A 14,813-nucleotide genomic window follows, 5' to 3' on the forward strand; every position below is an offset into this window, starting at 1 on the left:
CAGCACACACTCTGCCCGTGTTAGATTCTCCTCAGTCGGTGTGTGTTCACGAACAGAGCTGGCCCTTTGGGCTTCAGCAAGCCACGCAGTCCCACAGTGTGTCATGAAGGACCCTTCATGACAATTATCCTTCAATCTTATTGAAATGGCCTGCTAACACTGCGGCTTGTGTTTCCAGGGCTTGGTGAAAGGAAGCCACGCTGCTGTGTTTTGCCTTGTCTGAATTAATCGCTCAACACTGACCAACCACTGATCCACTACTCAAAGGGAAGAAACATTATAATTATGTATGTAACTGGGAATGTTCTATTGGAACCTGTTTATAGGAGACCTGTGAAACCCTGTGTTTGGATACGACTGGGCCCTATAGGCCAACTATAGGCTGGAGAGAGTATTGTCATGTATGATTGATTGATTGATTGAAATCTTTATTAACAGTTTGCAGAATTACAGTACATTTCAAGCACAAACTCAATACAAAGACTGTTAACTGTGAGTGGACGACCCAATTAAGCCTTACACTTGTTTACAACAGGGTCCACATTGTTCAATTCATCAAAACATTTAGAGACAAACAAATAGACACTTCTATGTAGTTAAAGAACAGAACAGGAATTCATCATATAGGAAGCGAAAAGGGAAAAAAAGTATATATACAGTGAGGGGAACAGGGGGATAAAAGAAAAGAAAACGAAAGACAGAGTGTAGGGCGCCTGCACACAACACCATGCGTTGATGCCATGTGTGCATATGTGCAGGCACCCAACACCACGTCCATACAGAAACATAGTACAATCCATAGTACAAAGACAGAGTGTAGGGCGCCTGCACACAACACCATGCGTTGATGCCATGTGTGCATATGTGCAGGCACCCAACACCACGTCCATACAGAAACATAGTACAATCCAGATACAAATTCAGCTTTTACAGAGGCCAGTTTCGAATTGCAGCCATCCGTAGGTGCCCTTTGAGAGCAGTTTTGAAGGAGCCAAGGGATTCACATGTCTTAATGACTGTTGGTAGGGCGTTCCACATTTTGGTCGCATAGGAGCGAAAAGAATTTAGTCCCTTGTTTGTGCCGAATCTGGGTTGTACATGGTTTGTTGCACTCCCTCTGGTGTTGTGGGTGTGGACTTCGTTTACATTAAGGAAGTATTTAGACAGGTACATGGGTATCTTGGTGGTGTATCTAATCTTGTGGACCAGACCCATTGCAAGATGCTGTACTCTGTCGTCGACCCTAAGCCATCCCAGCCTGTCAAAGTGGGCAGGGGTGAGGTGGGTTCGGGGGGTGAGGCCAAGTAGGAGCCTGACCAGTTTGTTTTGGGAGGTCTGGAGCCTTGTTTTAAGGGCCTTTGAGGTGCTGTGGTACCAGGAGGTGGATGCATAGTCAAAGAAACCTTGTACAAGGGCTCCTGTTAAGGTCTTCAAGGTGTTTTTGTCGACCAGTGAGGAGATCCTGTAGAGGAATCTTGTTCTTTGATTGACTTTTTTGATTACGTTGGTGGCCATCTTATCACCGGAAAGATTGGCCTCCAGGATGGAACCTAGGTAGGTAATTTGATCCTTCCGTGTGATAATATCATCACCAACTCTAACCAAGAAGCCATCTGCCTTTTTGAGATTACTATTTGATCCGAAGAGAATGGATTCAGTTTTTCCCAGGTGTAAGGATAGTTTGTTATCAGCGAGCCAGGTGCAGATTCTACCGAGTTCAGAGCTGAGGGTCTTTTCAACCTGCAGTTTGTTCCTGTCCGAGACCAGCAGTGCTGAGTCGTCTGCGAACAGGAACAAGTTGCAGTCACAAGCTGAAGTCATGTCGTTTACATATACTAGGAACAGTAAAGGCCCTAGTATGCTTCCTTGTGGGACGCCACAGCTCACTGGGAGGGGGGGGGACAGTGTTCCGTTCACCGTCCACTGAAGTGCTCATACTGTGTATCTATCCTTCTTGCAGGACTGGTGCCGGGGACATAGCTACGCTGGAGCAGTGTACAGCCGTCCAGTGGTGGTGGTAAAGCCCTTTCCTTTGAGTTTACTATTGTGTTGTGTGGTTTATTTTGAGTTGCTGTGTTGTGGTTGCATTACCACCACCCTGGATAGGTGAGCCTGCCAGCTCCTCATTCCCCCGGTACTGGCTTGTATAGGAGTGCGATATTGATATATATATATATTTACGTATTATCTATATATATAATATATATACATACTCTAGGCACTTTAAAGCACTTTAAATAGCACTTTAAACCTCTTGGGAGCCTTTATTTATTGTTGAACTGTCTTCTTGCTGCATGAAATATCTAATTACTTTAATTGTTTGATAACTTATATATTGCTGACCAATTCATTTAATAAAGACTTTTGTATATTGGTTACACACGTTTCTGCCTTGCCTATCTAATATCTATCTATATCTACTGTATACTGAATCTGTGTTTGGGAGTCATTACGTGCTCCGGGTGTCCAGTATTGCATTTAGTAAATATCTCCTGGGGCGCAATTCCCCAGGTGGCGTAGTAGGCTACCTTAAGCAATACCACCTTACCACCACATAGGCAATCAGCTTGTAGGCCCCCTCCCCACACCACACCGTCCACCACCCCGGAGCTTTTTTTATATATATATTGTTTTTTTTTTATCCCACGATTTTGTAACCCATTTACACCCCTGTGTCAATCATCTAATGTGATCCAGGGCTCTACACACCCTCCACCAACCTAGTCCCCATATATATGGGGAGAGCAACGGACTTGAACTCATGCTTCCTTCATGCCTGAGTGTCCAAGTTGTTCCTTTACACCTGACAGGGGGGAGTGTCCCTGGTTGGGGGGGGGGGGGGGGGGGAAGAGAGACTTTTGAAGATAGGGAGTGGGAGTGCCATACCGTTGGTTGCTCTGTGCAGTAACGTAAAATGTTTCTTGGTCTTTGTCAAGTATGACAAATATCTTATCAAGACCTTATCAAATATCCCCATTATGCAAGTGAGTGTACAATGACCTTCCACAGGCCCCCCTTTTGAGATGCCGACCAACTAAAAAAAAATAATAACACTGTACATCTTCAAACTATGAAACAAGAAGAGATTGTCATGTAAGGAATGAGGAGTGTCAGGCGTGTGTGTGTGTGTGTGTGTGAGACGTGTGTGTGTGTGTGGGTGGGTGGGAGAGAGAGATGGAATTTGGAAATGTCTCTCTGGAGATCCGTTGCCCCCAACAGGCCATTTTAACGTATAGCTACTGTACCATTTGGCACGGTTTACTTTATCGACACCGTCCATGTAAACGCTCATCCAGAAGTATTTATTCGGAATGATCATAGCCTGCATGTAACCACGGCCACTGACTCTGTTTGACCAGAATGGAACAGAGCCTTCATTAGTATCATTAATGACTCTGTTTGACCAGAATGGAACAGAGCCTTCATTAGTTATCATTAATGACTCTGTTTGACCAGAATGGAACAGAGCCTTCATTAGTTATCATTAATGACTCTGTTTGACCAGAATGGAACAGAGCCTTCATTAGTATCATTAATGACTCTGTTTGACCAGAATGGAACAGAGCCTTCATTAGTATATCATTAATGACTCTGTTTGACCAGAATGGAACAGAGCCTTCATTAGTATCATTAATGACTCTGTTTGACCAGAATGGAACAGAGCCTTCATTAGTTATCATTAATGACTCTGTTTGACCAGAATGGAACAGAGCCTTCATTAGTTATCATTAATGACTCTGTTTGACCAGAATGGAACAGAGCCTTCATTAGTTATCATTAATGACTCAGTTTGACCAGAATGGAACAGAGCCTTCATTCATTAATGACTCTGTTTGACCAGAATGGAACAGAGCCTTCATTAGTATATCATTAATGACTCCGTTTGACCAAAATGGAACGGAGCCTTCATTAGCATAATCGGCAACACCTGTGAACGAAGTAGGGCATGAAGGGGCCCAAAATGGCGTAGACTTGCCAGGTGTGTATAGTCACTAGTCAACCCATATTGATTGCATACGATTGCCTACACCGGGCCTGGCTCCGTGGATTAGTCTATAGTGCACCGGGAGGAGGCACATTTCTAATGCAAATGGCAGAGATTCACAACATAGTGTGCACCCGTAGATATATGCATCTTTTACTATCAATATAGGCTACATTTCTGGAAAATGTCTAGAATACTCAATTTAAAAAGCATGCACTTCGATGCAGTGGGCTACTTTTAACTCAAAGTACAACACATTTATTTTATATGACCCATTCCAGTCAGGATGTATAGAAGACATTTTTATAATCTGATCTCAGGTCAGAATGGGTTATCTTGTGACAGTGAAGGAGCCATGTTGGTTTCAGGAGATGGGCCAGGATGCATGGCGGCATCATGATTGGGGCTGTCCCATTCGAAACACTTGACAACAGAGTTGCAGTCCTTGGCCATGTGGGAGGTTGATGAACAGCATTTATAAAAGATAATATGCCTCTCTCCTTCAGAAAGGCCTTTCTGTCATCAATGGATTTGTGTCTAAATGTTCTGCATCTTTTGAGAGGATGCATCATGTTGTGAATTGGGCAGGTTTTGTCAGGGTCATTGTTTGTTGTAGAAACACCTGTTTGGTGAACTGAGATATTAAGTAACAGTTTCGGGGCGTACGGCGAGGTTTCTGGAACGATAACACACGTGACCGCAGCAGCGACGCTGCCCATTTTCGAGGCTTGTAGTTCTGCTACTTTTGATGCGGTCGAATGCGAGTCCTGGAAAAGTAACAGTTTTGGGACATGAGGTTTTTCCACCACGAGTCACGACAAATAAACAAGTGACAGCATTTTTGTTTCCTGGACATATAGCCTACTATTACTCCTAGTCTCCTACTGTGTAAAAAAAAAAGACTAAATGTAAAAAGCGGCACTCCAAAACAAAAGATGCAAGACTCGCCCTAAGCAATTTCACTTTTTAGTCGCAAAGAAACGTGAGAAACAAGCTGACCTCAGTTCAAGACTGTTTTTTTTTTAAATAATTTGGGGATCCCCCGGGCCCAAAATAATTCCAGGACCCCCTTAGGGGTCGCGACCCCCAGGTTGAGAACCCCTTGCTCTAGTAGGCCTACAGTGCATTCAGACCGTTTGTCACAGGCTGCACCAATAGAGAGAGCAGAGCGCCTGGAAGCTCCCATCAGGCTTGATTCCCGGCCCTGGCTATATATGTGTCCCTGCAGCAAGACGCTTAAACATTTAGGCCTGACGTCGAAGTAAAATAAAACCGTTCGCTCTGAAAGAATATATTTCAAAGATTTGTGCCGCATTTTCACGATTTTTCAAAAAATAGCAGACCTACAAGCTCGTAGCGTGCCACTCGGTGGCGCGCTATGAGCTTGTAGATCTGCTTTTTTTCAATAGCTAAAGTATAACATAATGCTTAGTTAAAACACCAAAAGGGGTTCCCGTTAGATTTTCTGCCCGAACCCGACCCGGCCCGACATTTTAGGGCCGGGCCGGGCCCAAAAAATATGCTAATTAGTAGGGCCGGGCCGGGCCTCGGGCTCTGTGATTTTCCGTGATTTTTAATTTTTCTTTTTTCAAGAATGTTATTATAATAAAAATAGCAATTCTGTTATTTGTGTAATGTGTAGGCTACAGCAGGGATACTCAAATAGATTTACCTGTGGGCCACATTACAAAAATGGCAAGGGGCCAGGGGCCAGTAGATGAAATTACGACATTAATGATACTTGATAACTTCTCTCTTTCAATTGCTTTATTTTCGCAAAATGTATCAAAGTACAATGTGCATGCACACAATATGTAAATATATAAATGTGTTACATTTTCTTGCATAAACACAAAGAGCTGTTTCCATAACTGCACAAATTATTGCACATAACATGAGTAGCTGTTATAATAACATAATAACATAACATGAGTAGCTCTTTGCCTGCCTGCCTGCCTGTCTGTCTGTCTGTCTGTCCATGAGTAGTTATTTGTCTGTCTGTCAATGAGTAGCTGTCTTACTGTCTGCCTGTCTATGAGTAGCTGTCTGCCTGCCTGTCTATGAGTAGCTGTCTGTCTGCCTGCCTGTCCAATTGTCCATGAGTAGCTGTCTGTCTGCCTGTCTGAGTAGCTGTCTGCCTGCCTGCCTAATTGTCCATGAGTAGCTGTCTGTCTGCCTGTCTATGAGTAGCTGTCTGCCTGCCTGCCTAATTGTCCATGAGTAGCTGTCTGTCTGCCTGTCTATGAGTAGCTGTCTGCCTTCCTGCCTGTCCAATTGTCCATGAGTAGCTGTCTGTCTGTCTATGAGTAGCTGTCTGCCTGCCTGCCCAATTGTCTATGAGTAGCTGTCTGTCTGTCTATGAGTAGCTGTCTGCCTTCCTGCCTGTCCAATTGTCCATGAGTAGCTGTCTGTCTGTCTATGAGTAGCTGTCTGCCTTCCTGCCTGTCCAATTGTCCATGAGTAGCTGTCTGCCTGCCTGTCCAATTCTCCATGAGTAGCTGTCTGTCTGCCTGTCTATGAGTAGCTGTCTGACTGCCTGCCTGTCCAATTCTCCATGAGTAGCTGTCTGTCTATCTGCCTGTCTATGAGTAGCTGTCTGCCTGCCAGCCAGCAAGTTGGTTAACAGAAAATAAATTGTTATGGCTGAGTAAAATAAAATACAATAAACACAATTTGCCTGAAAATAGATTACCCAGCTATGACCTTTTTCATGAAAAAAAATGAGTAGTGATATGGCTGACTGAGTAAAATAAAACAATATACCTGAAAATAGATAGCTATAAGTGAAGAGCAATTTCCGCAATTACCATTTCCGCAATTTCCATTTCCGCAATTTCCGCAATTTCCATTTCCGCAATTTCCTCAATTTCCGCAATTTCCATTTCCACCATTTCCACCATTTCCGCAATTTCCGCAATTTCCATTTCCGCAATTTCCGCAATTTCCATTTCCACCATTTCCGCAATTACAATTTCCGCAATTTCCATTTCCGCAATTTCCATTTCCATTTCCAACTATTAATGGCAGCTGGGTTTCATCATTCAAATAAAATAGAATTCTGTCCGTTTAGCTATAAAATTATGTCAGGGAATAGGGATACACAGTATATGTCTTTCATTTGCATTGCATCTCCCCCCCCCCCAAGCTTTTATTTTCGTTCGAGTAATAGTACAACTCTAATAGTATTACTTATAATAATGTAATTAAAGATAACTTCATTCAGATTTATTTATTTTTATTTCATTTTCCAGATTTTTTTTCTTCTTTTTTTTACATTTTCATTGGTGGGCCAGCCATAATGGTCCCGCGGGCCTGATGTGGCCCGCGGGCCTGAGGTTGAGTATCACTGGGCTACAGTATATAGCCTACAAGTATGTATTTATTATGAAGAGGGCTGCGCTATGGCGATTCACTTGTCACAGGAGCAGGGACGGATTAACCCCCACGAGGGCCCCTGGGCCGGTAATATTTGCAGGGCCCCCCCATAGTGCGTGTGAGCACAACATTTTCGTGTTTTTCCAAGTTTCTATCATGTTTTTGACCTAAATTTAACTAAATCTTTGGCCAATGAAGTACTGTGCGGTCCAATTTCCCCGAAGGGCCCCTGAGAGCCAAGGGCCCCTGGGCCATGGCCCCACTGGCCCAATGGCTAATTTGTCCCTGCACAGGAGGAAGACGGAGGGGTGGAGGCGGGGGGCTTGGAATGGATTACTGACTGCGCGCAGCCATGAGCAGAGAGAAGTGAACGGTGGGGTGGTTGTTTAAAGGCGCAGTGAAATGAAAAATAAGTTTTTCACACTTTTAGACCATATCCGTGGTCACCATATGGGCATACCTAACAATGGATGCCAAAACAATGGGAAAATTCTCATTTCTGTGTGTTTTTATATCAAAGGTCCATAAAAACGATTGTATTATTTATTTATTAAAACGAAAACGTGCTGCGTGATGACGTGTAGAGGTACACATCGATAAAAGCCAATAAAAATGAAGCTCACATGTTTAATTCCCCATGTCTGCGCATCCATGCAACACAGCTGCTTCTGATTACAGATTTCTCCGTTTTTATTTCCATTCAAGATAACATTCAGACAGTGTATTACTCGGTTTCAACTTAATCATCACGCTAAAATATGTTTCTGAAAACATTATAGGGTAGAAATAAGCCACATAACAGTAAACTGGTTGTGCTGGGCGACCGTCTGATTTATAAACAAACAACACCACGCTGTTGCGCATAGCATTAGCCACCGTCCCTAGCTACCGTCCCATCGCCTGAAGGGATGCGACACTCTGATTGGTTCAGAAACTTCAGACCGGTGTTTCATGTGGAAACACCATTTTCATGTTATTCACCATTTCCGTTTCACTGCGCCTTTAATGTTTATACCACTGGCTGGCCTCTGTTTTGCGGCGCACCAAATGAGCTTCAGTTCATAATGCTAAATGTTTTATAAATCAATCGGATTATCACACGATAGACTGCAACATGACAAAAACAGTTGCACTGAGCCATCTCGTTAAACCCAGCTGGCTGCGATGAATAACCTAATCATTAGGCCTAATCAACGTCAGTCACCAACCATCCATATAATTCTGTAGTGTATGATCTGACCACGCAATGTTACAGTCCACTGCAGGCTATTTGATTTACAAAATGATTAGTATTATAACCGCCGTCCCTCAGTGCGGCAGCGGCGCTCCTCGTTTCGTTATATGCCCGATTTAAAATAACAGATCTCTAAGCTGTCGAGACACGCCATGAGCGGGTGCGTGGATGGTTTGTAAACTTTGTGTTTGTTCTTTTGGACACCGAACGGGGACGATACTTGGGGTCTTGGACATAGCTTCACTTCAGAGGAAACAGGGAGCTACTCACCAGTCACCACCACTGGAAATGGAATCCATTAGAATGATATGGAAATGGTACATTAACAGTCTAACATGAGCTACATAAATCCTTTATTTCGGCGATAAGTCCATTGAACTCCGTTCTCACTCTCACACAGACACACACTGAAAGAAAAAAAAGAAAGCCACTTTATTGCATGGCCAGCGCAGCAGCATGCTCCGCCAGTGAACCACTGACGGCGCATGCTGCTGCGCTGGCCATGCAATAAAGTGGCGTTCTTTTTTTTCTTTGTCAGGCTTTATAGGGCTTCGGGCCTAACATTATGGTAGGGCCGGGCCGGGCTTCGGTCTGACCCAGTTAGAGAACTCTAGTTCCCGTCCAGAATGGGTTAACCAGGGTTAACCCCCCCCCCCCCCCTCCAACAATTCAAATTGACCAGCTCAGAGGCCTTGTGGTTAGAGTGTCCGCCCTAAGACTGGGAGGTTGAGGTTCACAGCTGTAAGACCTCTCTCCAGTGTGCGTTCTCTTGTGTTTCTTCAGGGTAGACATTTCAGCAAAGCTTTTCACACATTGATCACAGCCGTAAGGCCTCTCTCCAGTGTGCGTTCTCTTGTGTTTCTTCAGGGTAGACATTTCAGCAAAGCTTTCCCCACATTGATCACAGCTGTAAGGCCTCTCTCCAGTGTGCATTCTCTTGTGTGTCTGCAGGTGAGACATTTGAGTGAACTTTGTCCCACATTGGTCACAGCTGTAAGGCCTCTCTCCAGTGTGCGTTCTCTTGTGACTCTGTAGGACATGCATTTGGCTGAACTTTTTACCACATTGGTCACAGCTGTAAGGCCTCTCTCCAGTGTGCATTCTCTTGTGTGTCTTCAGGTGAGACATTTGAGTGAACTGTGTCCCACATTGGTCACAGCTGTAAGGCCTCTCTCCAGTGTGCATTCTCTTGTGTGTCTTCAGGGTAGACATTAAAGCGAAGCTTTTCTCACATTGATCACAACTGTAAGGCCTCTCTCCAGTGTGCATTCTCTTGTGTGTCTTCAGGGTGGACATTAAAGCGAAGCTTTTCTCACATTGATCACAACTGTAAGGCCTCTCTCCAGTGTGCATTCTCTTGTGTGTCTTGAGGTGAGACATTTGAGTGAACTTTGTCCCACATTGGTCACAGCTGTAAGGCCTCTCTCCAGTGTGCGTTCTCTTGTGACTCTGGAGGACATGCATGTGGCTGAACATTTTACCACATTGGTCACAGCTGTAAGGCCTCTCTCCAGTGTGCATTCTCTTGTGTGTCTTCAGGGTAGACATTTGAGTGAACTTTGTCCCACATTGGTCACAGCTGTAAGGCCTCTCTCCAGTGTGCGTTCTCTTGTGTGTCTTCAGGGTAGACATTAAAGCAAAGCTTTCCCCACATTGATCACAGCCGTAAGGCCTCTCTCCAGTGTGCATTCTCTTGTGTGTCTGCAGGTTAGACATTTGAGTGAACTTTGTCCCACATTGGTCACAGCTGTAAGGCCTCTCTCCAGTGTGCGTTCTCTTGTGTTTCTTCAGGGTAGACATTTCAGCAAAGCTTTTCACACATTGATCACAGCCGTAAGGCCTCTCTCCAGTGTGCGTTCTCTTGTGTTTCTTCAGGGTAGACATTTCAGCAAAGCTTTCCCCACATTGATCACAGCTGTAAGGCCTCTCTCCAGTGTGCATTCTCTTGTGTGTCTTCAGGGTGGACATTAAAGCGAAGCTTTTCTCACATTGATCACAACTGTAAGGCCTCTCTCCAGTGTGCATTCTCTTGTGTGTCTTGAGGTGAGACATTTGAGTGAACTTTGTCCCACATTGGTCACAGCTGTAAGGCCTCTCTCCAGTGTGCGTTCTCTTGTGACTCTGGAGGACATGCATGTGGCTGAACTTTTTACCACATTGGTCACAGCTGTAAGGCCTCTCTCCAGTGTGCATTCTCTTGTGTGTCTTCAGGGTAGACATTTGAGTGAACTTTGTCCCACATTGGTCACAGCTGTAAGGCCTCTCTCCAGTGTGCGTTCTCTTGTGTGTCTTCAGGGTAGACATTAAAGCAAAGCTTTCCCCACATTGATCACAGCCGTAAGGCCTCTCTCCAGGGACGGATTAGCCTCTCAAGGGCCCCTGGGCCGATCATTTTTGAGGGCCCCCCTGCGCAACATTTATCAGGTTTTTATTAGCAATTTGCACAGCGCACAGATGAGAACACAAAATACAGTGCGCGACCGTGCGCCGGTGCGCGATAAGGCATGCAGCATAGCATTAGCATGATAGCACAGATTCAGAAGGAATTGCTTGCAAAGTTTGTTTGTAATGTTCAAAGTTTAAACGTATCTTACTTTTAACCAAACGCGGGTGAAACAGCGTGCAGCCGTGCACGCACGCGCGCGCACACACATGGAGTGGACGGATTGATGTTTATCAAAAACAACCCTTGTTTAGCGTTTGCTTACAAAAGCGTGTGCCCAGCGTAAATGATAATGCGAATGACCGAACTGGCTGGATTACCGTATCCCTCCAGTCAAAGCCAAGGAGAATGTTACAATACTAATTCACCATCGAGCAGCCTCTGCACTGTCTGAATGTCACACTAACATGATAGCAGGATAAAAACGGATAGCCTGTCTATCCATCCATGAGCAACATATTATCTATCTAGCTCTGGTCCATAGCTCTAATGTGTTGCACGCACGTATTAGAGGTATGGAATGGAACAGAGCTACTATCGATCTATCTACAAAGTATTAGCATAAAACAAATTGATTATATATATTATATGAAAAAAAACATAACAATGATATGATGAATATCACTATTTTGTGATAATTGCTGAAAAGATAGTGATATAATATTTTGACATATTATTTCCACCCCTACCTCATATCACTTCATTAAAGAAAAATCACACCCATGTTAAGTGAGGGGCGCTCTTGTCATCATACATCAGATATCATCTCATACTGGCCAATCAGAATGCCTGTTGCCTGTGATTGATTAGCTGATTTGCTCGTTTACATATGACATACATTTTCCCTTCAATGTCAATGGCGTTTAATTTATGTCATATTTAGCAGAATTTTGACGAAATTTCTCTGTTGATAATTTTATTCATTTCACTAAGGTCCAAGGCCAATAAGGGTAACAAAATACAAATACAAAATATGTAATTTTCTCAACAATTATGACAACATTTATTTAAAGTAATAAGTGATGATAGCCTATAAAGTTTTTGGTGCTGCACAAAAAAAATCACAATATTTAATTATTCATAATATATTTGAGCATTTTGAGGCAACAACATATTAATATTTGCAAATCTGTCTGAAACAAGTAATCAACATAATAATCCATTATATTTCTAGTCTTTATAGCTTCAGGATATACCTATAACTCCTGGTGGTCAGGGACGGGGTGGGAGTGACTCCCATTAACTTACAGCCTTCAAGGCCCCCGGCGGCCTGTGGCCCCTCTTCAATGGGACCTCCAAAGTGGGCCCCACTTTGGACCACAGCTTCACAGTATGGTGGAGCAGTGGTCTGCAAAGGGCCCACTTTGACGCCCAGCCTGTAGGGCCCCAGCCCCCAGGATCCTGCGCTGCGTTTCAGGCTCCCCTGTGGCCCCTCCTCAATGGGACCTCTCAAAGTGGGCCCCTTGAGGACCACTGCTTCACAGTACGGTGGAGCAGTGGTCCTCAAAGGGCCCACTTTGACGCCCAGCCTGTAGGGCCCCAGCCCCCAGGAGCCTGCGCTGCGTTTGAGGCTCAGACCGAGGGAGAATACAGAGCAGAGGAGGGGCCCACACACATTTGAAATTGGTCCTCAAAGGGCCCACTTTAAGGGGTCCCCAGTAGGGGACCTCCATTCTGGGGGGTGTTAGAGGCCGGGCTCCAGGGGCCCTTGTCAGTGCCTCAAACCCAGTACTGCGCGACGCGGTCCAGTTTCCCGCGAAGGGCCCCTGGGAGCCAAGGGCCCCTGGGCCGCGGCCCAACTGGCCCTATGGCTAATTTGTCCCTGCCTCTCTCCAGTGTGCATTCTCTTGTGTGTCTGCAGGTTAGTCATTTGAGTGAACTTCGTCCCACATTGATCACAACTGTAAGGCCTCTCTCCAGTGTGAATTATCTTGTGTGTCTTCAGGGTAGACATGTGAGTGAACTTTGACCCACATTGATCACAGCTGTAAGGCCTCTCTCCAGTGTGAATTCTCTTGTGTGTCTTGAGTTGAGACATTGTGGCGAACTTTGTCCCACATTGATCACAGCTGTAAGGCCTCTCTCCAGTGTGAATTCTTTGGTGGATTTTGAGATTGTAAACTGAAGTGAAGCCTCTTCCACATTGGTCACAGCAGCGTCTTGGTGTAGGTAGGTCCTGGTCTGGACGGGTATCTGAGGTAGAAAACATAGATCTGATAAGAGCTGGATTCGTGCATCAATCTGCCTTCAAGTTCAGACCCAACATTATACACTTCACTCTACTGTATCTATTTAGTTGACCAGGCCGGTCTACGGCAAGTCTCTTGGCCAAAGAATAGGCGATCTACAAGCTCAAATCGTGCGAGAATTGTGAGCTTGTAGATCTGCTGTTAGTCAAATGTTCACCCGTAGATAAACATGGTGCAGACCGAAACGGACCCGTGGATAAATGAAACCCGAGTGATGTAAATAGCTGTTCAATGTAATGGGTCCCGGGACCCAGAGGTGGTCTTTTAGATGGGTCCCAGGGACATTTTATGAGTCCTATACTATAATTACATTACTGAGTACAGTATTGCATCCCAGGACCAGGATGGTGACATGATTGAGTCTTTACTCAATTTAGTGAGTCTAAGGATGCAAAGATGCAGGCTATTTGCATCACTGAAACTCACATGTTTAATTTATCTAAAACTAAAAACAGGTGGTCATGTCATGTCAAAGTTGGGTCAAAGTCATTTTTGGTTTTAGATAAACGCACGTGAATGAACCTGCACTAAATACTGTCTGACATGGGACAGCGGAAAACCAGACCCGGTCCGAAATAATTTTAAACAGAGGATAATTAAAATGTATTAGACCCGGTCTGACCGACCGTCTGGTCTCGACCGGACCCGATGCTCGGTTAACGCCAAAATAACCTTGGTATTCAGATTAGCAATTATGTTTGTCAGTCACTCGCACCGCCCGAGAGTTTAATCACAGAGGAGTTGCGCTGTGTTGCAGACAGACTGAGAACATTTTCAAGTGCTCTATACAGATGATGTTCCAACTTGCATCTTCCCACTGGATTTCAGATGCGTTTCACCTTGCTAAAAAAAAACTCTGTTTGGGGCGGACCCATGCTACCCACTAATCTGCGTGGCAATTCGTAACGTGGTGCTATAGACTTCACTTACAAACACGTTTGTAACTTCAAACGCCATTTTAACCATGATAGATTAATTGAAAACACACGTCATTGGTTCAAGTGAAGTTCTAATGATTATAAAAAATAAAAATAAATCACACCTGTGTGAACTGAGCGGTGTAACTATGCTGTTATTGTTACTGTACTGAACGCGTGCAAACCCAAGGTCACACAGCGCTATAGCCATAGATGCCTCATTGGCCGCTGCAGTTCGTTGGAGCGATGTGTGTTGAAGGAGGGGCGGAAGAATTTACACTGGGGGAGGAAGTATGCCGGAAGTTGCCACTCAAGTGATTACTGGTCAATCACAGCGCATCTTTTCCAGGGGAACAGAGCGGCATTCCGACGCATCGCCATTCCGACCATTGACTTCTATTGATCGGAATGGCGGGGTTTCTCCACTTTGGTAAAGACCCCGCCACTCCGACGATTAAACACACCGCTATTCCGAACCGCTATTTCGACCGCTATGTGTGCATGACGTGCGTGCGCGTCACTATAAAGTCACAAGGCCGCCCGGCCTATCTGTCTGTGCGTGCCAGACTCTATCTCTCTCTCTCTCTCTCTCTCTCTCTCTCTGAGCGCA

The sequence above is a fragment of the Protomyctophum bolini genome, assembly GCF_963924005.1.
Source record: "Protomyctophum bolini genome assembly, chromosome: 6".
Classification (NCBI taxonomy): Eukaryota; Metazoa; Chordata; class Actinopteri; order Myctophiformes; family Myctophidae; genus Protomyctophum; species Protomyctophum bolini.